Raw genomic sequence first — 19165 nt, 5'->3', positions numbered from 1 at the left:
CTCGAGGCACCAACCTCAGCGGCCCTCCTGAAGGCAGGCAGTGAGATCCCGGGGCTGGAGTGAGGCTTGGGTGACTTTGGACTGCTGTCTGGCCCCTGCTGGCTCCCCACGCTCCTCTGATTGGTGGCATTTGGCGGCATGAATTTGCTTTCTCACCGGAGGGGGGCCCTCTTGCTACTAGCTTTGAAGAGAGGCCCAGCTTGCAGTGGTCGACGTGTTCAGTAGGCCCCCTATAAAATGATTAGAAGGGACTAGGCTGTTTGTGAGGGCTGTCGCAGATGGGCAGGGGCACTTCCTATATCCTCCTGCAGCCCTATATAAATCAGAACACCTGAATTGTACAAGGCCTCTCATGGCTTGGGCCGCCAAGCTCTGCAGTAGTCACTCTAGCGGAGGTAATTGCTGCCCGGTTTTGAGTAGGCCTCCGGATGCGGTAGGTTGGCCACTGCGCTGTGGTTTGTGGAAGAAGAATGCCGTATTTATGTCACCCCTCCCTTGCTGGAACTGTTGCTGAACGTCATATGTGGTCACCTCAGCAGGGGCCAGTGGTAGATATGCATGACTATCACTCATTGGAAACGCACGAGCTTCAGAGCTGAACATTTTGAAAGCGGGGGGAGCTCCCTTTCCTTATTGTTTGCCCGGTGACGGCAGTGAGACCTGCGTCCCGTTCACTCTCTCATAATGGAAAAAACTGAAAAGTCACAATCCAAGATTCAATTTGAGCTGTGCAAAACCCTCAGGCCACAGGACATAGAGAAAAATGCCTTGAAATCAGGCTCTGACATGGGGGACTAGGCTCGGATTTGAAGCAAATTCTCTCAGCTATGCAACGATGCCCTCGCATTCCGGATGGATAGAATGTCCGAACGCCTGGACAAGCACACAGAAGAAGATGCTGAAGACTCTAATTTGCTCACAACCACGAAAATAGAAGAGTTATTGCTTAATGTGCAAGCTAAGGCAGACGATTTTGGAATGCGCTCCTGGAGAAATAGTGTTCGCATAGTCGTGATAGCGGAATCCACGAACATTCAGAATATGGAACTCTTTGTTGAGAAATTGCTGGTAACACTGCTGGGCAGAGAAACCTTTTCAAACATTTTCATCATAGAACATGCACATCATTCCCTGGCTCACAGACCGGTACCAGGCGCCCCATCCCACTCCCCATCATTGCGAGGGTACTCAATTACATGGACAGAGACGCAGCCCTTTGGAGGGCCAGAGAATTACAATCCCTGAGATGTGAGGGTATGACATCTCTATCTATCCAGACTTCACACAGCAGATGCAGGAGGTGCTATGTCAATTTTTGCCAGTTAAACAGAGGCTTTGGGGCCTCAATCTAGACTACAACATGATGTATCCGGCAAAACAGAAAATACATGCTGATGGTAAGGTGCATATTTTCACTGAACCAAGCAGGCTTTGCCATTTTTGAAGAAAAGAGAAATTGATGGTCTCCGTGGGGGATCCCAGAGGTCCCGTGGATGACTGACAGAATATCGAATACAAAAACATTGTGTTACCAAAATATCAGGACATTAATATCGATGACAAAAATATCAACCTCCTACCTTCATAATGGAAAGTACTAAAATATCGAAAAATGATATCATTGTTAAAAATGTCGAAGAACAAAACATTGTTTTTTATGTTTAAAATATAATGTAAAATCAATTTAATAATACATCTAACTTAAAAAAATGAATTATTTGTAAATTTTAACAATTATAAGTAATACATTTAATTTAAAAACAAATTAAACATACATATATAAAATGTAATATATATTTACTAATGATAAATAATTATTTTAATTAATTGTAAAATGTTAGAAATATATTACAAATTATAAATAAATAGGTATATAGACATACACCTGTAACATAAAAAATATATATGATTTAAATTAAAATATTTCAATATTTATTATTTTTTAAAAGTACATTTTACACTACATTGAGTGCAACAATCGGGAAGGTGTTGGTTAACATAGGGGAAGAAATTTCTATTCCCACTCCAGAGAGTGCAACTGTAGGGAAAGTGTTGGATAGCAGAGGGGAATTATTTACTATTCCCACTCAAATGAGTGCAACAGTAGGGAAATTGTTGGATAGCGGAGGGGAATAATTTACTATTCCCACTCCAGCAACTGCAACAGTACAGAAAGTATTGGATAGTGGAGGGGAATAATTTACTATTCCCACTCTAATGAGTGCAACAGTAGGAAAAGTGGTGGATAGTGGAGGGGAAACATTTACTATTCCCACTCTAGCGAGTACAACAGTACAGAAAGTGTTGAATAGTGGAGGGGAATAATTTACTATTCTCACTCCGATAATTACAACAGTAGGGAAAGTGTTGGATAGCGTAGGGGAAAAAATTACTATCCCCACTCCAGCGAGTGCAACAGTAGGGAAAGTGTTGGATAGCAGAGGGGAATAATTTACTATTTCCACTCCAATGAGTGCAACAGTAGGGAAAGTGTTGGATAGCGGAGGGGAATCTTTTACTATTCCCACTCCAGCAAGTGCAACAGTACTGAAAAGTGTTAGATAGCGTAGAGGTGAAAATTACTATTTCCACTCCACCAAGTGCAATAGTAGTGAGAGTGCTGGATAGCAGAGAGATAAAAAGTACTATTCCCACTACAGCGAATGCAACCTAGGGAAAGTGTTGGATAGCGGAGGGTAAAAATTACTATAACCACTCCAGCGACTACAACAGTAGGGAAAATATTGAATAGTGGAGGGGTAAAAATTACTAATCCCGCAAAAAAAATCAATTTTTAAAACAAACAAAATATCTACTACAATACAATTTTTATTAAATAAAAGCCTAAAACAAAACATATATAAAAATATCAAAATTAACAAAACATAGAAACATATTATAATGTAGCAAACATTTTTAATCTACATAAAAATATTAATGTTTTAATTAAAAAAATACAAATAAAAAACTATTTTGTAATAAAAATCCATTTTAATCCAAAACAATATAAATTACATAAAAGTAATATTTTTTCCTACCCTATAACACAACACAATTTAAAATACACATCTACATTATAAAAAAGTGTACCTCTATAATTAACACAATTAATTATCCATTGTACAAATATTAATAATGAAAAAACACATTTAAAAAGGTAACAATTAATGTGCTTACAAACCATTACAGCTATAGAACAGAAATTCCCAAACAAAATAAAAACTAAACAAATAACAAAACTATTTATCAATTAATACATGAATGATCAAGTAATGATTAACCAATTTAAACTAAGTTACTTTCCACCCTATGTCCCAATAAACACCAAGACACACACAAAAAAAATATTTACACAATTTACATAACTAATTTTACATTAATAAATTAATATCAATTAACAACACATAAATAATTCATTTAAAAAACATTTACTTTTCACCATTTACCACTATAAACTCCACAACTCACACATCACAATTATTACACAATTGACAACATTAAAATGTAATTAATTAATTAGCATCAAATAACAAAGAATACAATTAGTTAAAAATATATTACCTCCCACCATATTCCCCTAGAAATGCCACCACCAATTTCGTTACAAAATGACACAATTCAAATAATGAATTAATTAATTAATAAATAGTATATTGAAAAAAGTAATGTCTGAGAGAGTGGTAAATTGGATGGCTAATAGCCATCTGAAATTAAATGGTGAAAAAACAGAAATTATGCCAGTAGGTAAATCCACTATCCAGGCACCCCTGACACAGTGCCCCCCTTGTATGGGAAACCCACCTATACCCAAACCAGTTATAAAAAACTTGGGGGTCTGGATGGAGAACTCACTCACAATGGATTTCCAATCCAGGAACCTGTTAGCAATATGTTTTTCTTTGCTTAAAATACTAAGGAACATTATTGGGGTGATCCCGGAACATCTGGAAAAAACGGTCATTTAGGGCCAGATGTAGGTGGCCCATTACCGGTCGGTAAACCCGGAATTCGGTAAACTTAAGGTTTACCGACCGGTATTGAGCCATTTGGTATGTAGGGGAGAATTCGGTAAATAACTAATTGGTATTTACCGATTTGGTATTTACCGAATCATCATTTACCGATTCGGTATTTACCGGATCGGTAAATGACATGTAGGAAGCACTTTGAAGAGTGCTTCTGTGCTTTAAGGATTCGCTATTTACCACCAACTAGTAGTTGGTGGTAATTAACGAATACCCCTGTAAATGCAAATCTGTGCATTTACACCTGTGCCATGTGACAGAGATACATGCCCTTAGGGCATGTATGAGTACCACATGTGCACACAAGCACTATTCAGGGGTGCAACAGGGTGTCAAAGTGCCACCCTGCCACCCTTGACTCTTTCCCTATTTTACCGAATCGGTAATTACAGATTCGGTAATTGACATTCATTCCTATGGGCCTCCAGGCCCATAGGGATGAATGGCAATTACCGAATCTGTAATTACCGATTCGGTAAATACCGAATCTTAACGATTCGGTAATTTTTACAGAAAAATTACCTACATACTATTAACCTATTCCTAAATACCGAATCGGTAAAATTTGGTATTTAAGAATCGGTAAATAGTATTTACCTACATCTGGCCCTTAGTCTCTTATAATCTCACGCTTGGACTATGGTAACTCACTTTATGTAGGCGCACCTAAATATGTGACAAAGAGACTAAAGGTAGTACAAAATGCGGCAGCAAGACTGCTTCTAAAAATCCCCAAACGCACTTCGACTAAAGCAGCACTGAAACAGCTACACTGGTTTCCTATTGAAACAAGAATAAAGTTTAAGTCCCTATGCCTGGCATATAGAGCTGTTAACAAAAAAGGACCAATAAAACTGAGACCAATGATGTCCAGGTATATCCCGGCCAGGCATCTAAGATTAGCCCAGCAACAGCTTCTCAGGACAACGAGAGCCAAAATAGCCAGGTGGGGGGGGCAGATTATTTGCCAACCTGGTACCAAAGATGTGGAATGCCCTCCCATATAAAATAGGAATTCTACCCAACAAAACTGTTTTCAGGAAACATCTCAAAAGTTTGCTGTTCCCCTTGTAAACATCTTATGGCTAGAGCTTGTAAACAGTACTCTTTAGCGCTGGGAAGCCCTCGGGCAGCCATGCGCTCTACAAATCCCTAACATAACATAACATTCATAAATGTATTAAAATTAAATTACTTCCCACCCTTCTCCCCTATTAAACCCACAACCCACTCTTAAAAAATAACACAAATAACATAATTACCAATTAATTAATAATACGTGATAAATTAATAAATTATTAATAATACATTATTTCCCACTGTTAATAATATAAAATATTTATAAAAATATATATATTAATTATGAAATAATAATAATAATGTAACTATAATTAAATTAATTCCCACCCTATTCCTTTATAAATCCACAACCCCTACTAAAAAAATGAAACAATTAACATATTTACCAACTAATTAATCAATAAAAACTAACTGCCAATTATTTATTAATTAATAATAAATTAATTACCATATTTAACACTATAAAATCAAAATTAAATAAATATGAATAAATAAAATTGAATATTCAATTCATTATAATGAAATTACTTTCCACCCTATTCCCCTATAAACACACAACCCGCTACAGAACTAAAACACAAAATGTAATTAAAATAAAATTAATACCTTCGAAAAATGTAGCACATTTATTTTAAAAAATGCAATACTTCTACAAAAAAATATAGCACCTACATTTAAAATACAAGCTAAAATATATAACACTAACTAAAACAACGATATTTTTAACAAATATATTTTTGCAAGCGATATTAATGACTTCGATATTTTGGAAAACAATATTTCTTACTTTAAACTCAATATTCTTGCCCACGATATTCTGACAGTCGATATTTCTGTATCACGATATTTTGCACTCGATATTAGTGCAAGTCGAAATTTTCTACTTTATATTCTGACAGTTTACCAGGTCCCGTCCTGAGCAGGGTGACGCCACTCCAGACCCAGAGGAACAGTGAATTATGATTCTCTCTATACTAGGCGGAGACCAGGTAGTGGGTGCCATGCTGTTGATTTCCTGTTGGGTGGGGAGGATGCAGTGTTCGATGTGAGAAGTGGACAAAATGTAATTACAAGGACAGGCGTCTCGGATAGACAAAGAAAATGGGGGTGCTTACTGTCTCATCATCTCCCACTCTCTGTCCTGGTTGAGCAGCTGAGATGTTGGTTAATGCTCACCCACTTGTTAGTTATTTAGTAGATATTGATCAAGTTAGAGTCTGTAATGTATATGTATCATGGGAGCGATTTCGCTTGGTCAACTCCCCCAATAATAATTCTCCTTAAGGCACAACAGAAATACCACCACATACAGCATGTTGGCTGGGAGCAGGCCAATAGTGAGTGTGGTGGAGTAAATGGTGTGTTATAAGTCAGGGAAGCATATTTAATCCCTTTGCTTGACTAGCTATGGGTAAGTTAGAATGCCAGCAACATCTGTCCAATGTGTGTTTCACCTGGTGTTATTGTAATTGTTTGTTTTATTGCCCTAGAGGCGCGTCAGGTTCTTAAAGGGAGGGAGGGTTCTGGGTCGACTATGCTTGGTTGGGGATCGCATAGCGTGAGAGGAGGGTGGTAAAGGGTATACATGTTCATATCCTATTTCGCGCAGGCGTGCACATAAGATCAGACAGGTAGCGCACATGGCACAAGGGTCAGGCGCTCTTAATCTACATAAAGAATGGTCACTACTGAGATCCCAAGAATAATAGGTAAAAGAATTAGGCTCTGGATGTGGAACGTCTGAGGTCTCAATGACCACAGAAAACTACATAAGGTAGTAGCTACTCTAAATAGGCATTAGGTTTATGTTGCAATAATCCAGGAAACACCCATAGCCCCCCATAATAAATTGTTATCCCCCAGAAGACTACAAGGACAGTACCATGCTGCAGGCTTCCATTCACATGCTAGAGGCGTCCTCACATGGGCAAACCCTAAATCAGACCTTAAACTGCTGGATACGGAGACAGACCCCAATGGTAGGTTTGTAGTCACCAGATGCCGTAAATGGGTTTAATGCAATGATGGTGAATATATATGGCCCTAACCATGAAGACCCACAATTCTAATGTTATCATGTGCTAGCTACGCTTTTAATCAAAATATCCGACCTTCCACAAATCTGGGGCAGGAAATCAATTACATATTAGATCCTACTTGCGACAGGTCCAAGGGTCAGACTAGATGGCCTGCAGCGCAGCAGTCGCAATAAAAGACATTATGGACCAGTTGGGGTTGATGTATGTTTGAACACAGTACAATAACACCAACCCAGGCTTCACACACTATTCAGCACCACACGACACACAAACCAGAATAGATTACTGGCTGATATCTAGAAGCTTACACCCTCAGGTCGCTTCTTGTAAACCTCTCCCAAGAACCTACTCTGATCATTCTCCTGTTCAGCTAGATTTAGAGATATCTGCAGTCCACTTTGCTCCTTTTACATGGAGGTTCCCCCTTTTTTCTGGCTAGATCCGGGTTTTCCATGCGGCAATTGATGCATCGATAGAGAGTTTCTTTGAAGATAATATAGGACCAGTCGCTTCATTCTCAACAGTCTGGGAAACTTTCAAGGTGTACATAGGTGGGGTGGCCAACTCAAAGCATGGAGGTGTTTTACGCTCCATTTGAGATAAGCTTGCAAGATAAGAGAAAGAAATAGCTCGACTGGAGCAAGATCACCTATGGACAGGTGATAATAGGCGACGATATTAAACAAACAGTTGAAGAGTATCACAACGCTGCTGACAGTGAGGTCGAACACCTAGGCAAATATGCTACCGCGCATATATATGGGGAGGGCGAATGCCTAGGAGCCATACTTGCGAGCCTACAGCGCCCTCAAAAAGAGGCTAGCACTATTATTGAAATCACGAACATGGATGTCAGGCTGATTTATGGCAAAATAGAATTGCTGATAGGTTCAGCAGGTACTATTCAAACCTATATAGATCTTGGATCACACAAGACGATAAAAGCTATAGAGGACTACTTGGCGCATATCCAGATGGCGTGGCTCACTGACAGACACAGAGAACACCTTTTGGTACCACTAGACCCCGGAGAGATTCGGACAGCGCTGGCGTCAATGCGGGAGGGAAGTGCGCCTGGTATAGATGGCCTAACTGTAGCCTATTCGAGGAGATGGCGGAACACAAAATGATGCCCCCTTCGATGAGAGAGGCTATATCTGTCACCAAACTCAAGCCAGGGAAACCCCCAAATAACTGCTCATCCTACAGACCTTTGTCCTTTTTGAATGCGGACAATAAACTCTTTGCTAAAATACTCACCAACCGGATAGCACCCCCTAATCCTGATGCTATTAGGTGCGGAGCAGGCTGGGTATGTCCCAGGCCGTTATTTAACTCTCAATCTCAGAACCGTTTTCGGCACTATTCAACATATAAACCAAGAAGTCAAAGCTGCAGCGGGATTTTGGGACGCTGAGAAAGTGTTCAACTCTTTTAAGGAACCGGTACTACAACACATTGGTGAGATTTTTCTCCAGCTAGTAAAGGTATTATATGAGGCCCCGGTTGCCAGATTCAGATTGGGGAATAGAGTTACAACTACTATCACCATCTCCAGAGGCACCCGCCAGGAATGCCCCCTGTCCCCATTGCTGTATGCACTGGTGGCAGAACCCCTGTTGCGCGCATTGAGATAATATCATGGTCATAGAGGTGTGCGCTTCCCAGGCTACCAATTGATTGCTTCAGGTTAGGCCAATGATATGCTCCTATATGTGAGAGACCCTGAGGTGCAACTCAGGCCAGGTATCAAAGGGTGGTCTGTTTTGGACAGTTGTCTAGGCTAAAGATTAATTGGGCCAAATCATTAATTTTTCCATTAACCCAACAACAGTTCATCTGGAATTCCCACTGCAGTGGACCGCGGATTCGGACCATTATTTGGGTATACAAATACATACTGATTCTGTAGTAGTACTAATGGATACATATGGCAAAGCGCTTGGTAAGCTTGAAGAGGACAATGAAAATGGTTATCCTCTCAACGTTCTTATTTCTCTTTCAAAATATTCCCATGCTCCTACTGGCACACATACTGGTCAAGATCTGGTCTCTCCTGATAAAGCTAGCCTGGGCTGGTAAGCAGGTGGGAAACGCTTACTCTTCCATATTCAATGGGACGGCTCAACGCGCCTGACCTAGAATTATATTACTGGGCAACCCAGAGGTCACATGCCCATGCATGGATACATGGCCCGCAGGACCACCCACATTTATATATAGCGAATTTCGACTCTTGACCCGGCCACACTTTCGCACATAATATTTAACACACCGATTAGGAGACACAGCGTTTTGGATTCCCTCAACCCCACTATACATGCCTGGTGAAACCTACTGGAGAGACAAGCGGGCGCGCTCATGTACTCCCCTCTGATTCCACTGGAGTGGTGTACCAGGCTCCCGATGGGAAGCAATAGGGAAGTGTCTAAGGCCCTGCAGAGGGTAGGCATCACTGAAGTAGGTCATCTGTTTAGGGAGGGTGTGCTTTGCCAATGGGAAGATATCCTAGTGGAGGGGCATGCACATTTGACACTTGCTCTATACCAGTATTTTAAAGTCAAGCATGCGTTACAAGCTCTGCTGGGTCATGGACTGCAGGAGCCGGTGAAGGTGTTGGCTCTCACTCACATTATCCGTCCTCCCCCCGCATCTAAATTGGTTGCAAGAATCTATAGCATCACGCAAGAAAATAAAAGGTTGCTAGACTGGCAAAAATACTTAACTTCAGTGATAGATGATGGCAGTTGGCACTACTGCTGTGAGGTGACTAGACGAATCTCACTAAATGTCAGGCATCGCCTCATCAGTTTAAATATATAAATAGGATAGGCTACATGCCAGACAAGTTATACAGGTATGGCTTAAGGGACTTAGCCACCTGCTATCGCTGCCCAGAGACGGAAGCCAGCTTCTTGCATGTTGCCTGGTACTGCCCTGAAATTATGAAGTTCTGTGACATGGTATTTCATATTCTTAACGATATCACTAGACTCTCACTCACCCCTGACCCGTTTCTTGAATTGTTGTGGTATGATAAAGAAATCAATAAGGATGTGCGCCGGCTGGTGGCAATTGGACTAATGCTGGCCAGAAGACGGGTGGCAATGCGCTGGGCAAGAGACCCGATACCAACAACAGAAGAATGGAACACAGATATGAATACTGCAATACTCAGGCGGACACATATAGTGAACTACTACCTCGTCAAAGCCGACCCAAGGCTTTCTGGGGGCTATTCCAACAATACTTTATAGACAAGAGGACGAGGAAACCTGAGGGTATGGGTGATGATGAACCAGGCATCTGCCAAGCTGGGCATGGGGATGAGGAAGCAACACAGGCATAACTGAGAATTAGCTGTAGTCTAATCATTTTTCTTGTCAATTTCCACATAAAGGGGAGTGATGCATATTGTCATTGCTAATTCATGAGGCTTTGATTCCCGTGTTCTGGTGTGCATAGCCAATGTGTCTTCAACTGTACCCATATCTTAAAGATGTATAACTGCATTTGTGTTATGTTGATTGAAAATCAATAAAAAAAAATTAAAAAACTAAATGCCGGCTATCAATGAGACAACAAAAGAGGGCAGGCTTGACCCAGGAGCTTCCACTTCTCCCCCTTCATTCCTCTGGGGGATGGGGTGTACAGAGGCGAGAGGTGCCAGCCAGGTGAGCAGCAGGCTGCACCCAGAGCCAACCTGCCACCACCACGGGCCGCCTGTGGCAATACACTCAGCAGCGGGCGACTGTGAGTGGCCGCACTCGCCTGTGCGACTTCACCCAGAGTGAAACACGACTGCAACCGAGGAGGCTGAGCTCATTGGCTAGGAAGCACAGGCTCAGGCACGAAAGTCAGCTCGGGGAACAGAAAATGTGAGAACAGTGTGGTGTTCCCCTCTGCCTCGCTGCTTTGGCGTTCGCTGCTTCCACGTCTACTTCTGCTGCATCAACAGCTCTCTCAAGAGATAGGCAGGGAAACTCCAGCATTTTGGGATTTTATTGTGTGCTGTGTCTTAATTTGTTACTGAATTGGTGATTTTAAATGCTTTACAAGCCCATCTTCTAAGTTAAGCTTGTCTGCTTGCAGCCAAGCTACCAAGGGTTGAGCATGGGAGACCTTTACTGAGCCCTAGACCGTGTTAGTTGCCTATTGCCAAAAGTAGAGGCATATTTACAAACCCATCTTCTAAGTTAAGCTTGTCTGCTTGCAGCCAAGCTACCAAGGGTTGAGCATGGGAGACCTTTACTGAGGCCTAGACCGTGTTAGTTGCCTTATTGCCAGAGGTAGAGGCATATTTACCACCACTAATGTGTGGCGCCGCGGCCAGGGCGACTGACGCTGGAATCTGGGGATCACGGTTCGATCCCCGGCTCCGGAGGCAGATTAGCTCAGCACCATGTGACTCTGGGCAATAGCTCGCTTAATCTTCCCGACGGCCCCCAGCGCCTAGAGACCCTTACGGGTGATTGTGCGCTTTACAAATGTGGACTTTACTTTTACTTTTACTTTTCAACAAATAGTGTCAGTGCTTTACAATTCGCAGATGACACCCTCCTAATCTCCCAGACCCCTATGGGATTGCAACAAATATTGGACAACTTTATTACCTTTTCTGGGGATAGGAGTCTGGGGATAAACGTTTTAAAAACACAACTTATGGTAGCTAGACTCCATAGATCATTTAAAAATGACATCCCTGTGAAATAGGAATCTGGAGTGAGGCTTCAGATTTTAATATTAGGGCATTATGCTCGATAGCAGGGTTTCATGTTCTCCCCATATCCAGAAGAGAAAGGCAGTGCATCAACATCAGGCCTCAAGACTTAATAAAATAATACCAAGGGGCCCATTAGAATGATGAGCGGACTTTGTCCGCCCGTCATCCTGTCTTGTGTAGGGACCGCCCGCCATAAGGGCGGGGGTCCCGTTGGGGGTATTAGGATGCGCCCACCACAGTGGCGGGCGCATCCTGTATCTTTAGCATTATGGCGGGCGGTGCTGAAAGCCAACCTACGATTAGCAAAATAAATTCACCCAATTGCTCCTCCATCTTCCCAAAAGTACCCCCCGATCTCAATTTTCCTTGATTTGGTGCTTAAACAGGTGGGAGAAATTGCCCGGCTTAGGCCACTTATATATTGGGTGAGGATTTGGACCAAGAAGGAGCCTAAACTGTATCGACGCGCTAAAGGAATAGCTGTCTCTTGACACAGGCATCTTTTTCCTGTGGTTTAGCCATGTAGATCTCCAGTTTGAAAAATTGGGCCTAGTATTCTTTTACTCAGATCCTACACTGTGACTGCTGCCTCAAAGCAATATATTCAAGCTGATCTCTTCCATTCTTCTAGTCATGGGAGTCTGACAAACCAATTCTTGCTCCTCAAACATTGTGCTTCATATAAAGCCTTTTTTGACACCCCTCAACAGCAATGGGCAAAAGCTCTGCATTTGATGTTCCATTTTGGGACACTGAAAATAAGGTTTTTTAAATCCATGTGGCATATTGGCGGGGCATTGATCTTACAGATCACTGTACAATGTACTCTCTTTCAGCCAAAGAAAATATAAACCAGGTGTTGTCCTTTTGCCTTGCATATAGTAGGCTCAGAGGCAAATAGATACATCCATTGCATCACTGAAACAATATCGATGTCAAGAATATCGATTTACAAAACTATCGATGAAAAAATATAGAATACCAAAATATCAACCTCCTATCTCCAAACAGGTAAGTACAAAAATATCGAATTAAAAATATCGATGTAAAAAATATAGTTAGTCAAAATATCGAATGTTTTAAAATGCTTTAAATTAATAAAAAATTAATGAAATAATAAATATAATTAACTTAAACATACTTAAAATACTTAAATAAACGTACAAATAATAAATAATTCATGTAAGTAAAAAAAACATACAAATTGATTTGTTAATACATATATATATATAAACGTAATATTAATTAAAAAAATTACAATATTTTTACCGTAGGATAGCGTAGGGGTAAAAATTACTATTACCACTCCAGTGAGTGCAACAGTAGTAAAAGCGTTGGATAGCGTAGGGGTAAAAATTACTATTCCAACTCCAGAGAGTACAACAGTAGGTAAAGGGTTGGATAGCGTAGGGGTAAAAATTACTATTCCCACTCCAGAGAGTGCAACAGTAGGGAAAGCGTTGGATAGCGTAGGGGTAAAAATTACTATTCCCACTCCAGATAGTGCAACAGTAGGAAAAGCGTTGGATAGCGTAGGGGTAAAAATTACTATTCCAACTCCAGAGGGTGCAACAGTAGGGAAAGCGTTGGATAGCAGGAGGGTAAAAATTACTATTCCAACTCCAGAGAGTGCAACAGTAGGGAAAGCATTGGATAGCGTAGGGGTAAAAATTACTATTCCAACTCCAGAGAGTGCAACAGTAGGGAAAACGTTGGATAGCGGCAGGGTAAAATTTACTATTCCCACTCCAAAGAGTGCAACAGTAAGGAAAGCGTTGGATAGCGTAGGTGTAAAAATGACAATTCCTACTCCAGAGAGTGCAACAGTAGGTAAAGCGTTGGATAGCGTAGGGGTAAAAATTACTATTCCCACTCCAGAGAGTGCAACAGTAGGGAAAGTAAATATGTCATATATAAATAAAAATAAATGTTATATTAATACGAATTAAAATTAATTAAAAGTAATTAACAATTTTATATAATATAATAATTAATCAATTAAAAATACAAATCATTAAAGATTATTACCTACTAATACAAATTATTTACCAATTAACTAATTAACAATTATATAATAATTAAAAATTAGAACAACAAAAAACCAATAAATAAATTAAAATATTTAATTAATTACAATTAAATTACTTCCGACCCTATTCCCCTATAAACACACAACTCACAACAGAAAATAAATTAGTAAAATTAACATAATTATCAATTAATCAATTAATTAAAATTAATTACCAATTATATTTTAATTACCAATTAAAAATGTAAATAACAAATAATTCAAAATAAATACCAATAAATAAATTTAAAAATTAAATTATTTATAATTAAATTACTTCCCACCTTATTCCCCCGTAAACCCACAACCCACTACAGAAAATAAATCAATAAAATTACAGTAATTATCAATTAATTAAGCAATTAAAATTAATCACAAATTATATTTTAATTAATTACCAATTAACAATTAATTAACAATTAATTCTAAAAAATAAAAAAAAAATTAAAAAAAATAATTAATTATAATTAAATTACTTCCCACCCTATTCCCCTATAAATCCACAACCCGCTACAGAATTATATTACGCAAAAATTAAATACCATCAAATGAATTAATTAAAATAAATTATAAAATAAATATACACTTTTCACACATATACTAACATAAAAAATCACTTTAACAAATTAGACATTATTAAAAAATTGAAATTAACTTACTTACCTCAAATTCGATACTTTTGTTGTCTATATTCTGTCCATTCTATATTTTTGTTGTCTATATTCTGTCCATTCGATATTGTCCATTCTATATTTTTTATTTGATATCACTGCTATTCTATTCGATATTTTTGTAGTCTATATTCTGTCCATTCGATATTGTGTCCATTCTATATTTTTAATAAAATATTAATGCTAATCGATATTAAAAACTTGATATTTTGAGTGTATACCACATCCATTGTGTACAAAGCTAAGCATCAGGAGGCATACTAAGGCCTTAAAGGTGTTAAACTGTGATACATCTATTTATACTGTGGCTACTCTAAGTAAATACATATGTGCAGTGATAAGGATACAAAAAGGCCAAAAATTCTAAGTTTGGTAGAGCTGGGTGACTGGCAAAGCACGTTGGGCCACATCAAGTTTATCTGTTATCCCCTTTTTATTCAATTTAGGAACGCATGAACTAACTTGATGTCTAGAAAATGTCTGGAAAACAAGTTCTAGCCCCAGGTGCACCTCTTTAAGTTGTAATGAAATTAGACTTTCTATCCCTTTTTTAATTGCTCACTCACGTCCTGTCGGGAAATGTTTAATTGATTAGTATGTTGGTTTTATAGTATATGTATAGTACCTTGATTGTAAATAGTTTACATTATGTATTATCTTACGTTTTATCTGGTTCTAAGGGTTATGAAAATAACTTATACCACCCAGTCTTTGAAGATGGGGCACAAGCTGGCTGTGGAATGTTATCAATTGGTATTTTTTCACATTGCATTTTTTTGCTTGGTTACAGATTTTTTCTTTTTTGATAATCAACTTTATTGGTTTTTAGAGAAACAAAAATAACAATACAGAACTTTTGATCATTATCCATTTTAAATGTCAAGTATGACAACAGTGGTTGTATACAAACATGCATAGCGATCCAGGACTACGTTGCTTAAGCAATGCATTCCAAAAGAAGAGAAGAGACAGATGTTAAGACCCCATCATCCAAATGGGTTCATCCATTTGCCCATATCTTTTGGTGCTTGGCTGTGCATCCCCTGGCCTCAAACAAGGTTTTCTCCAAGGTGGTGCACCAATCCACCCCCAGCGCCATTTAGCTGCTCTTGGGGGTCAGGTTGTGTCAATGTCGCAGCTATGTCGTGTTTGACCACCATGGTGGCCGTCCCCAAGAATAGTTTATCCGCTCGAGACCCGTCTAGGCTGTCCATGACTCTCAGGATGAGGTGTAGGGGATTATGGGGCACCTGACAGCCCAGGACGTGTGTGAGTTCGGATTCTATTTTATCCCAGTACGTTGTAAGTTGGGGTCAGGACCAGACCATGTGGTAAAAATCTGCGGGCTGTTGTCCACAGCGTATGCCTTCAGGCGCAGTACGCAAACCTGCCTTGTGAAGGCACTCTGGGGTGAGATAGGCGGTGTGAAGATAGTATAATTGAATTTGGTGGAGTCTGGCTAAAGTGGTGATGGTCTTGGGGGCCATAAGGGCATCTCACCAGTCTTCTTTCTCCAGAGGGCCCAGTCATCCCTCCTACCGGTGCCTGAGCGGGTCAAGCGTTACAGGGCCATTATTGGTAAGGGTTCAATATATCCATAATGCTCCCCCTTTCCCCAGGTTCTGCATCATGACTTGTGCCTCTAGTGGACAGAACTCTAGGAGCGTGGCGCCTGTTGATAATTGAGCTAAGAGGCACCCACTCAATATCTAAATGCGATAAAATCTGGGGTTCGTTTATTATTTGAACATTGTTTATTATTTGAGTTTCCTTCATCCTTTGTTTTGGCTTGTATTTTGGGGCAAGTATCTGCAACGTCATATCTATCTATATTTTATATTTTGCTTATTGGATTAAGATATATTTTAACTGCGTCAACTGTCATTCTGCTATTTTGTCTATTCTCCCCATTGTTTATTTCTGTTATGTGAATTTTTGTTTCTCCCTCTCGTGTTGTGAATAAAAAATTAAATTAACAAAAGATAATTGAGCATTGAGGTCATGCCGCAGCTGCAGGTATTTGTAAAATTGCGAAGTGTGGAGGGTATAGCGCCCGTCCAGGACCTATGTGATCTCCCACCCATATGTCGCCTGGTTGTGATATGCGGATGTGATCACATCTTTTGAATCCCTCTAGTGCTGCCACTTCCTCCAGCCATTCACCCTGCCAGAGAGGAGCTTGTCGGCTCAATTTGTTTTCACATTGTGTATTTCACAGGGTCGAATCCCAGGCTAGTAGGACTGCCCTAGTCACTGCCTGCAGCACTTTAGGTATTGGACAGCCGTACAGGATGGCTTTGATTCTAGAAAGATTCATGTCTCTTAGTTTGCTTTTGTAGGCTGGGTCAGACCACCCCCCAGTGAACCAATCGTGAAGGACAAGCAACCTACTGGCTAAGTAGTATAGGTAAAGGTCAGTCATGCCCATACCTCGATCAAAGGGTGGGATCCGACAACGGGCGAGGGCAATATGTCCTAACAGAAACCTAGTGGCCATGGTATCTCTTTAAACCGGCTTCTTGAAAGTGAAAGGGGGTGTTTTGAATATCTTATCTTATCTTATCTTAGGGGAGACTTGTATAGCGCACTGACACCGAAAGGTTTCCTGGCGCTGGATATTATATAAGAAACAGTGGAGAATCATTATCTTGAATAATGTCACCTTACCGACTGGGTTAAGTGGTAGGGTTTGCCAGCGCCGGAGGTCCTCTTTGGCCTTCTTGACAAGTGGGTTAATGTTTAATGCCCATTCTAGCTTGGGGAGCAGAGCGACCCATATGCCCAGATATTTAAACGACTGTCGTCTAATGGGAATGGTTGACTGCCACTCAAAGCACTCCCTAGAGAGGTGGAGGGGTACAAGAGTCGATTTTACCAGGTTAAGTCAGAGGCCTGAGACGTTCTTACAGGCCTGCAGGGCTCGAAGACATCTAGGGCCAGAGCGGGCCACTACCGACAGGAAGAGCAGGACGTCATCCACATATAGGCAATTTTTTTTGTGTGGTGACTCCCTCAGGTTCAACCCTGGACCAAGTCATGGGCCCGAATAAGGCACTCCAAGGGCTCCATCACTAGCATGAATAAGAGTGGTGAAAGGGGACAGCCTTGTCTTGTACCTCTGTGGATCAGAAATATCTCTGAGAGGGCCCCATTGATGAGTACTCTAGCTCTAGGGTTGGAATACAGGACCCGGACGAAACAATGGAAATATTGACTTTGACCCATCAGTGCTAGCACATCCTCGAGGTAGAGCCAGTCAACTGTGTCAAAGGCTTTTTAAAAATTGACAAGGAGAAGTGGTCGATGGGGGTGAGTGCTTGGCGGTTTGCGAGGGCCAGGTGGAGACATCGCAAGAAGTATCTTGTGCTGCGTGCCGGCTTGAGGCTGCATTGCTCCAGGTGAATAGTTTACTAAGAAATGGGCGTAGGCGCTGGGCCAGGACCGTGGTGTAAGTCTTAACTTCGGTTGTGATCAATGAAATCGGGCGATAATCTGCACAAGCTGGCGAGGGTGGCTGGGTCTTGGGGATAGCCACGATGGATGCTACGTCTGTTGCAGGGGGAAATGCCCCAACTTCTGCGATGTGATGGAATAGTTTGGAAAGATGAGGGACCAATAAGTCTCGGTAGGTGGCATACTATTTCTGAGGAAACCCGTCTGGGCCCGGTGTTTTTCTGGACGCTAGCGAGGATATTGTATTATTTATTTCTTCTGGAGTAAAGGAAAGGTCCAAACCAGCCGCCTCAGGTTGCGTTAGACATGGAAGACGGACTTTCACTTGGTCTAGTAGGTACGGAAGGGGGACTTCAAAGCCTACGTGCTGAGTATAGGCAGGCATAGTAGTCAGCAAACGCCTGTGCAATCTCTTCTGATGTGAGTTGAGTGGCCCTGGAGGGGTCGCAGACTTCAGGGTCAATCCGGTTTGACAGGGGGTCCAAAGCCAGTCTATGTAGCAGCTTCCCGTTCCTGTCGCCCCAGTCATACACTCGGGCAACAGAGGAACGCCATAGCAACTTAGCTGAGTCCAACGAGATCTGTTTAATCTCTTCGTGTAGAATGCTTAAGTTGCCTGTCTTGTGCCTAGTCCGGGGCCCTGGCGAGGTCAGTCTTCAGACGGATTGCTTAAGCTTCAAGAAGAGCCAGTCGGCCATCCCAGGACAGTCATTGTGCCCGGAAATGGCCCCTGGCCACTCCTTGGAGGGTGGCTTTACCTGCCTCCCAGAGGTTACTCGGGGAGGGAACTGAATCTAGATTGATCAGGAAGTATTGGCGCAATTCTTTCCCTATAGCTTTTTGGAACTCTTTGCTTTGTAGAAACCAGCCGTTTAACAGCCACATCGGTCACAGTGTGCTAGGGGTTTCGACTAGGTGCAGGAGTAAGGCTGAGTGGTCTGAGATTCCTCAAGGAAGGATAGCAATGGCAGCTACATTATGGCACTTGGGCGGGCATTAGAATCATGTCGATTCGCGCCTGGGTGCTATGTGTCGGTCCTAGATTTTTAATGTACTAGTTAGGTGTTGGATAATTTTATCGAATGAAATGTTTTTTGAATGTATGT

This window comes from Lissotriton helveticus, chromosome 1_1 (assembly GCF_964261635.1).
Source record: "Lissotriton helveticus chromosome 1_1, aLisHel1.1, whole genome shotgun sequence".
In the NCBI taxonomy this organism is placed as follows: Eukaryota; Metazoa; Chordata; class Amphibia; order Caudata; family Salamandridae; genus Lissotriton; species Lissotriton helveticus.
This window is presented reverse-complemented; position numbering follows the sequence as displayed.